We start from the raw sequence: 8,871 nt of genomic DNA, 5'->3' as shown, positions 1-8,871 counted from the left end.
GAGAGTGAAGGGGGGGGGAGGGAGAGCGAGGGGGAGGGAGAGCGAGGGGGGAGGGAGAGTGAGGGAGGGAGGGGGAGGGGGAGCGGTGAGGGATATTCCGCACCCCTGGTTCCCGGGCACTGTGCTGCGTTCATGAGCTTCTCCGGGACAAGTTGCCCATAAGAGAACACCACAGTCACGGGGAGGGCAACACCACAGTCACCGGGAGGGCATCCCTGGCACCCGTGGGTGAGGGCGCTGTGGAAGCGTCTGGGATAGTCTCGATTCCCTGCAGTAAATCCAGGCCTTGCCTTCCCCTTGCAGCTTCACTGAACAAGTGGAGGGAGCTTGGGAGAGGGTGAAGGAGATATTCGAGGAAATCACAGACGTGGAATTGATGGAGTGAAGGGACGGTGGAGCCAACACGGACACGGACACAGAGCGGAGACATGGACCGGACACACGGACATATGGACAACATGGACACACAAACACAGACACGGAGTGGAGACACGGTTTGTGTGTCGAAAAATATACTCCTTCACATCCCTGAACACAGGAGAGGGAACTGTCTGATTCACCTTTACCCCATTGTGGACATTGGACTTTGTCTGTGGAACTGATGCGCTACAATGCTGACAACTATATTCTGCTCTCTGTATATTCCGCTTTGCTCTCCCCATTCTACAACAGTTTGACTTGATTGTATTTATGTATAGTATTATCTGATCTGTTTGGACAGCGTGCAAAACAAAGATTTTCACTGTATCTCGGTACACGTGACAATAATAAAACTCAACCCAAGCCTCTGAACACTGAGTGTGTGACACACACACACACACACACACACACACACACGCACACACTCACGCACACACACCCATACACAAGCACGCACACACACACACACCCATACACACACACACACACACACACCCAATATAAACGCACACACACACACCCATACACGCGCACACACACACACACACATACAAGTACACACACACACACAACCATACACGCACGCACACATACACACAACCATACACGCACGCACACATACACACAACCATACACGCACACACACACGCGCACACACATACACGCACACACGCGCACACACATACACAACTATACACACAAACACACACACACATACACACGCACACACTGTGTATGGAGGAATATACAGCTCCCACACCCCTGTATTCAGGAGGGTGTGTGTGTCACCCGGAACAAAATAATTAAAAATAAAGATTCTTGTTTACCTTTGTCACCTTCTGTTCTCTGTGGCCTTACTCTGTGGACGTGGAGGGTAAATGGTGACAACTCTGGGAGAGGCAGTCCCATGGAGTGTGGCAACAACATGGCACGTCATGGGGGAGGGAGAGGGGAGCGAGTGTCAGGGAGAGGGGAGCGAGTGTCAGGGAGGGGGAGGGAGTTGTAGAGTAATGGAGGTTGCGACACTCACTGGAACCCCCGGGCACAGTGAAGAGTGTGGAGTAACTCAGCGGGTCAGGCAGCATCTCTGGAGGAAAGGAGATTTTCTCCAGAGTTACTCCAGCTTTTTGTGGGTATTTTCGGTTTAAACCAGTATCTGCAGTTCCCCCCTACATAGTGAAGAGTGTGTTGGTGTCATGAGTATTCTGACTCTGTTAGTGGACAAGGGCAGTTCAGTCCGTCCACGCCACATGCCCCATTTGCCTACATCAGGACCATATCCCTCTGAGCTTTGCTCGTTTAAGTGTCCCTTTAAATGCTCCCTAACTGCAGTGGGAAGAACAGGAAGAGAGATTATTATCTGAATGGTGTCAGATTAGGAAAAGGGGAGGTGCAACGAGACCTGGGTGTGTGCTTGTACATCAATCACTGAAAGTAAACATGCAGATACAACAGGCAGTGAAGAAAGCTAATGGCATGTTGACCTTCATTGCAAGAGGATTTGTGTATAGGAGCAAGGAGGTCCTATTGCAGTTGTACAGGGTCCTAGTGAGATCACACCTGAGGTATTGTGTGCAATTTTGTTCTCCTAATTTGAGGAAGGACATTATTGCTATTGAGGCAGTGCAGCGTAGGTTCACCAGATTAATTCCCAGGATGGCGGGAATTATGATGAAAGAATAGGTCGCCTGGGCTTGTATTCACTGGAATTTAGAAAGATGAGAGGGGATCTTATAGAAACATGTAAAATTATTAAAGGATTGGACAGGCTAGATGCAGGAAAAAAATGTTCCCGATGTTGGGGGAGTCCAGAACCAGAGGTCACAGTTTAAGAATAAATGGTAGGCAATTTAGGACCGACATTGTAGAGAAAATAATCCAAGTTTGTACAACTTTTTATGGCTAATAGCCTCTAATCCAGGTGGCATTCTGGTAAACCTCCTCTGCACCCTCTCCAACCTCTCCACATCGTCCCTGTAATGGGGGCGACCAGAACTGCACGCAATACCCCAAATATAGCCTAATCAAAGCCCTATAAAGCTGCATCATGACTTCCTGACTCTTATACTCAATGCCATGACCGATGAAGCCAGGCATTCCTTATTCCTTGATAGACACAAAATGCTGGAGTAACTATGCGGGACAGGCAGCATCTCTGGAGAAAACGAATGGGTGACATTTCTGGTCGAGACCCTTCTTCAGACTGACCTGCTTAAAAGACCGGTCTGGAGGTGGGCAAGCTTGTGATCCTTGGTAGAGTTCAGGTAGGCGAGGAAGACCTGAAACATCTCGACCCGAAACATCACCCATTCCTTCTCTCCAGAGATGCGGCCTGTCCCGCTGTCGAGCATTTTGTGTCCATCTTTGGTTGAAACTAGCATCTGCAGTTCCTCCCTACACATTCCTTATGCCTTCTTCACCACTCTACCTAGCGATGTTACAAAACTTACCTTCAGCGGCGCTACAGTTCTGCCACTGGGCGCGACTTTGGCGCCTTTGAGGGGGGGGGGGGGGGTGCGGTATTAAAATGCTGTTTTGTACTGCCTGCCGGAGGCGGACTTCCTCGGGCTGCTAGCTGTTGATGAAAAATCGACGCGGTATTTAAAAAAAAAAATTTGCTGGACAATTTAATATTTCATGTTCCAATGTTCCAATCGATCGCGTTCCAGAAGCAAGATGATTAAAATGCCCATTTTTCTTGGACAATAATGTCATAAGCTGTCCAAATTGCCTATATTTTGTGTTATTCTCTCTCTATGATCATTATTTTTAAACTAAATATTCATAACAGTTTGTCACATGTATTGTGCAAAAAACAATAATTTTGATTATATTTTGAGAGGATGTTTCTGGATTAATTTATGAGAATTAAACATTAAATCCCTTCCATCTGGCATAAATTCATGACAGTGAGATTTAAAAATCATGTTATATTGTGAATTCCTGTGTGAATGGGATTAGTTTGTTTTTGGATACTTAGGCTATTTAAAAAAATTATCCTTTTCATAAGAAATGGAATCTACAGGACATTGTTAATGGGAAAGTAGTGGGCAGAAAGTCATGTCATGTGTGGTTTGAGGAGCAAAAACTTGTAGTTTACAATGCCAAAATTGAAAAGTTGAGGAAAAGCAAGGTGTACAGAGTTACTTATTGGTTACAATCTGAGGAGTATGATGATGCTACTGATTATGATATGCCAATGTACCAGCTAGCAACTGATCTTCTACATAAAGACTTGGCCTATTGCTAGAAATTGTAATTTATTTACCAATCTGTTACGGACTTACAGCATATTATACAATAATATTAAAGTTCTGATCTTGAGAATATTACATTTTTGAATTTTCAAGGCAGTCTGGGTGTTTATTACTATTTCCGTCACAACGGTCAATTTTGTAATTAGCTACAATTAGGTAATTAACTAGTTATATGCTTTAATTTCAGGTCATCCAAGTAAGATGTTTCATATTTGTTTCAGAACGCTTCAATCTATAATAACTGAAAATGTCATTCAGTTCTCTTGATTTTTAAGAAAGTTATGGGCTTTTGACTGTCCTCGATCACAGCTTTTGTGTTAAGTCAATGGAAAAGCAATAGGGAACAAGATGCTAATTTCCGAATATGAAAATGGCCATAACATTTTTAATACTGAAGATATGAAAGTGAATTAGGTGTCAAATTAAACTTCTTTTTATGCTTTATCTGGTGGGATAAATCGCTTGATTTTTTTAATCTCAAAATTTTGTGACATTATCTACTTGCGAAAGTTGCCCCTTTCAGGGAGTTATGTATTTGGTGCCCAGGATCCGTCTATAAATCGGCATCATGACCTCCTTCTTGCCTCAGATTCCCTGTAAGGAAGTTCCCAGGGGAGCAGTTCTCGCCCCTCACAATCCTTGACTTTTTATTATTTTAATCCGCCGACAGAATATGTGCCTGGGCAATTAAAGGGGAGGTGCGGCCGGCTCGGCCCCGCGTTACCCGGGCAACCGCGGTCTCTCTCCATGGCGACGGCTCCACGGTCAATATTTTACCACTTAAAAAAAAAAAAAAGTGACAATAAAGGTAATAGTTGCCCGTTGCGGAGACGTTGATGGCGATCGTTCCGGGGAGCGAGAGAAATAAGAATATTAGACGGGAGGGCGAATGCTCGGCGGCGGGGTCAGAAGTGGTGAAGGGGGTTAATTAGTGGTGAACCGTCCGCCTGCCCGCGGAGCCGCGGCTCCGGGTGAGGTGAGGGGGGGATGTGGAGGAAGGGAGAGGGAGACGGGTTATGGAGCGGGGTGGCGGGTTGCCCGGAGTTCAGTGGCATGGTAAGATGGCGGCGGTTGCCCGGCAACGTGCACGGCCCCGGTAAGATGGCGGCGGTTGCCCGGTAAGATGTCGGAGGTTGCCCGGGCAACGTGCGCCTCTCCGGCAAAATGGCGGCGGTTGCCCGGCAAAATGGCGGCGGTTGCCCGGCAAGATGGCGGCGGTTGCCCGGTAAGATGGCGGAGGTTATCCGGGCAACGAGCGCCTCTCCGGCAAGATGGCGGCGGTTGCCGGGCAACGTGCGCCTCTCCGGCAAGATGGCGGCGGTTGCCAACAAACGTGCGCGGCCCCGGCAAGATGGCGGCGGTTACCCGGGCAACGTGCGCCTCTCCGGCAAGATGGCGGCGGTTGCCCGGCAACGTGCGCGGCCCCGGCTACATGGCGGCGGTTGCCTGGCAACGGGCGCGGCCCCGCTGGGTCCAGCGCGCAGACGCGGCGGTGGCGGAGATCGGGCGGAGTCAGCGCTCGGATCGTCTCCTCTCGTCTCTTCCTGTCCCGTCCGGAGCCGCAGTCGCAGCCGCAGCCGCATCGGCCCGTGAGTACCGAGCCGCACCGGCACCGGCACCGCCACCGCCACCGCCGCCTGGGGAGAGGGGGGCAGGCGAGCGGGGTGAGAGATCACGGGGGCGTTGTGTGTGGGTCGGAGGTTGGCGCCAGGCTCGGGGGCATGGTTCAGGGTTCAGGCCGTACGATCAGCGTGCAGGGGGAAAGGGTCAGGGTTGGGGGCAAGAGTCAAGGTGTAGGAAGGAACTGCAGATGCTGGTTTACACCCAGACACAAAATGCTGGAGTAACTCAGCAGGACAGGCAGCATCGCTGGAGAGAAGGATTCGGGTCGAGACCCTTCTTCACACTGGGTGGGGAAAGGGAAACGAGAGATATAGTCGGTGATGTAGAGAGATAAGGAACAATGAATGAAAGGTATGCAAAAAAGTAACGATGATAAACGACGACAGCTAACAATGGCCTGTTTTCTTTATCATCGTTGCTTTTTTGCATATCTTTCATTCATTGTTCTTTATCTCTCTACATCATCGCCTATATCTCTCGTTTCCCTTTATCCCTAACCAGTCTGAAGAAGGGACTCGACCTGAAATGTCACCCATTCCTTCTCTCTGGAGATGCTGCCCGTCCCACTGAGTTACTCCAGCACTTGGTCTCCATCTTCAGCAACAGTATTGGAGGCAAGGGTCAAAGTACAGGGATCAGGGAGGGGGTTAAGGGTCAAGGTGCAGAGGTCAGGATGGGGAGCAAGGTTTAGGGTTCTGGCCCCATGATCAATGTTCAGGGTTCAGTGTTGGGGGCAAGGATCAAGGTGCAGGGTTGCGCAGTAGGGATCAAGTTGCAGGGGTCAGGGTTGCAGAGCTGGGTCAAGGTTCAGAGGTCACACTTTGGGGTCGGCATTGGCGAGAGGCAGAGGTCAAGACTGAGGAGTTGGAGCAAGGGTCGGTTGGGCCACGGTGCAGGGTTCACAGTTGAATGGGGATTGGAGTGCATGCGTCGCAGCTGGGAGTGGAAGAGATTGTGGGTGCAGGGGTCAAGAGGAGGTCAGAGTTGAGGGCAGGGGTTAGGGTGTAGGTGATGGTTGTGAGCGGGGATTGGAGTATAGGGATCAGACAGGGGCAGGGGTTGCTGCGGGACAGTTGGGTTGCGAGGATTGATGTTGGAGTCAGGGTGCAAGGCTGGTCTGCAGTGTTAATGTTGGGGTACAGCAGCTGTTGGGGAGAGTGGAGACTGGGGTGTCTGAGTTGGATTTGGAACGAGTGAACTGGTGTCAGTGATGTGTACTTGATTGGTGCTTTAACAATGTGCCTGACATGTGCACTGAGGCTGGAGTTGCTGCAAGCTTGACTGCTGTGAAGTGTGAACTGCTCTCCTGGCTCCACCACTGCCAATGAAGGTTCTTGAGCTCTAGAATCCTCTTCCTAAATTCACTGTCCCTTCAACTCTGTGCCTGTAAACATCTCTTGTAACCCAGGTCATCGCTGGGCTTCGTTTAGTTTAGAGAAAAAACGCGGAAACAGGCCCTTTAGCCCACCGTGGCCGCACCGACACACTCTAGGGACAATTTTACACTTATACCAAGCCCATTTAAACTACAAACCCATACGTTTTTGGAGTGTGGGAGGAAAACCAAAGATCTCGGGGAAAATCCATGCGGTCACAGGGAGAACGTACAAACTCTGTACAGACAGCACCCAGAGTCAGGGTCGAACCCGGAACTCCGGCGCTGCAAGCGCTGTCAGGCACCAACTCTACCGCTGCGCCCTAATGTGGCACCCTTGTGTAGGGTTGCCAACTGTCCCGTATTAGCTGGGACATCCCGTATATTGGGCTAAATTGGTTTGTCCCATACGGGACCACCCTTGTCCCGTATTTGACTGCTACTACTTGTGTCGTCTGGCCCCACCTCACTCATCCCGACATAGTGCAGCCCATGGAGTGCAGCAGCAGTGCCTCGCTTGTGGCCCCGTCGGTCGGCAGCCCGACCAGCTGTCCGACCATCGGCCCTTCGCTTACCGCCGACACCACCACCCCTCCTTCTCATGGCCGATCATCGGTTCATGAGTTGGATGGGGTGCTGGACTTTGCCCGCGACAGACCAAAGCTCCTCAGCTGGCCCGCCGGCTGGGCTTTGTGTGCAGTCCAGCCCCCGGGCCAACTCATAATTCACCCAGCCATGGCCGTGTCGGTCAACGAATTGCCACCGGGAATTTTTCCCTTATTTTGACCTTTTCCTTATTTGGGGAGAAACTTGGCAACCCTACCCTTGCGTGATGTGTCTGTTTGAGGATCCAGATTTGCTCAAACCTTTGTGCAATGTTTAAAGATTTATTGCATGAGAGTGTTGTATAGATGTATTGTTGCTGTAAAGATAACGGCCAGTGAATTTCTGTGCCTTAATGTGCTGGGTTCGAGGATCGGCAGTAACACTGACGGCTACAGCCGTGAATCATGAGTTGTGTTCACATTATTGTGGTGTCGCCGACTCTAACACTCATATATCAAAGATCTGTCCTGGCCTGATGACAGGAATTATATTTTGACTCGCTTTCTTTTGTACTGCTCGACATTTTCTATATTTTGCATGTTTTGCTTTTAAGATGTGGCATGTTGTTTTTATGTGGGGAACATAAGGATTAGGAAGAGTTTTGCTCAAGATTCATAGTCATGCAGCATGGTGACACGCAGTCACCATTCTGCCCAACTCCTCCATGCTGTAACACTAACGCTTTTGCAGTGTATTTTGCACTACATGTTGGACCTGTGCATGGCTGGATTGTATTACCGTATTGTGTGATCTACATGTATTCACTGGATAGCACACATGTTCACAAGTTATAGGAGTAGAATTAGGCCATTCGGCCCATCAAGTCCACTCCACCATTCGATCATGGTTTATCTCTGCCACCTAATACAATTTTCCTGCCTTCTCCCCATAACCCTTGACACCCGTTCTAATCAAGAATTTGTCTATCTCTGCCTTAAAGATATCCACCAACTGCCTCCGCAGCCATCTGTGGTAATGAGTTCCACAGATTAACTCTTTCTAAAAGAGCTCACTTTAATTCTGAGGCTTTGACCTCTGGTCCTAGACTCCCACCAGTGGAAACATCCTCTCGACATCCACGCTATCTATGCCTTTCATTATTCTGTAAGTTTCAATGAAGTCCCCCCTCAACCTTCTAAATTCCAGCAGTGTTGTCAAACGCTCATCATATGCTCACCCACTCATTCCTGAAATCATTCTTGTAAACCTCCAATGGCCCCTCGCCAGAGCCAGCACATCCTTCCTCAGACTGATGACTTACATCTATTAAAAACCCACTGACTCCCACAACTATCTCGACTACACTTCTTCCCACCCTGCTTCTACAAAGACCCTATCCCCTACTCCCAATTCCGCCATCTATGCTGCATCTGCACCCAAAATTAGGTATTCCATACTAGGACATCCGAGATGTCCTCATTCTTTAGGGAACGGGGGATCCCCTCTCCTATCATAGATGAGGCCTTCACTCGTGTCTCCTCGGTATCCCACAGCTCTGCCCTTGCTCCCCCTCCTCCTAGTATGCAACACAGACAGTCCCCCTAGTCCTTACCTTCCGCCCCATCAGCCGTCGCATACAACACATAATCC

General features: G+C 49.4%; 1 protein-coding gene across 1 annotated transcript in view; it reads left to right on the top strand.

Annotated features, from left to right (window-relative positions):
• Positions 1 to 5,149: 5,149 nt before the first annotated feature.
• The window catches only part of ppp1r16a (protein phosphatase 1 regulatory subunit 16A), a 61,553-nt gene continuing 57,831 nt past the window's right edge, over positions 5,150 to 8,871 (top strand). The window contains exon 1 of the mRNA XM_033045090.1: positions 5,150 to 5,266. The gene's annotated coding sequence lies outside the window, so the exon portion shown is untranslated. The remainder of the gene's footprint in view (positions 5,267 to 8,871) is intronic.

Source organism: Amblyraja radiata, chromosome 2 (assembly GCF_010909765.2).
Source record: "Amblyraja radiata isolate CabotCenter1 chromosome 2, sAmbRad1.1.pri, whole genome shotgun sequence".
Taxonomy (NCBI): domain Eukaryota; kingdom Metazoa; phylum Chordata; class Chondrichthyes; order Rajiformes; family Rajidae; genus Amblyraja; species Amblyraja radiata.
Note: the sequence above shows the minus strand (reverse complement) of the source record. Positions and strands in the feature narration are given on the sequence as shown.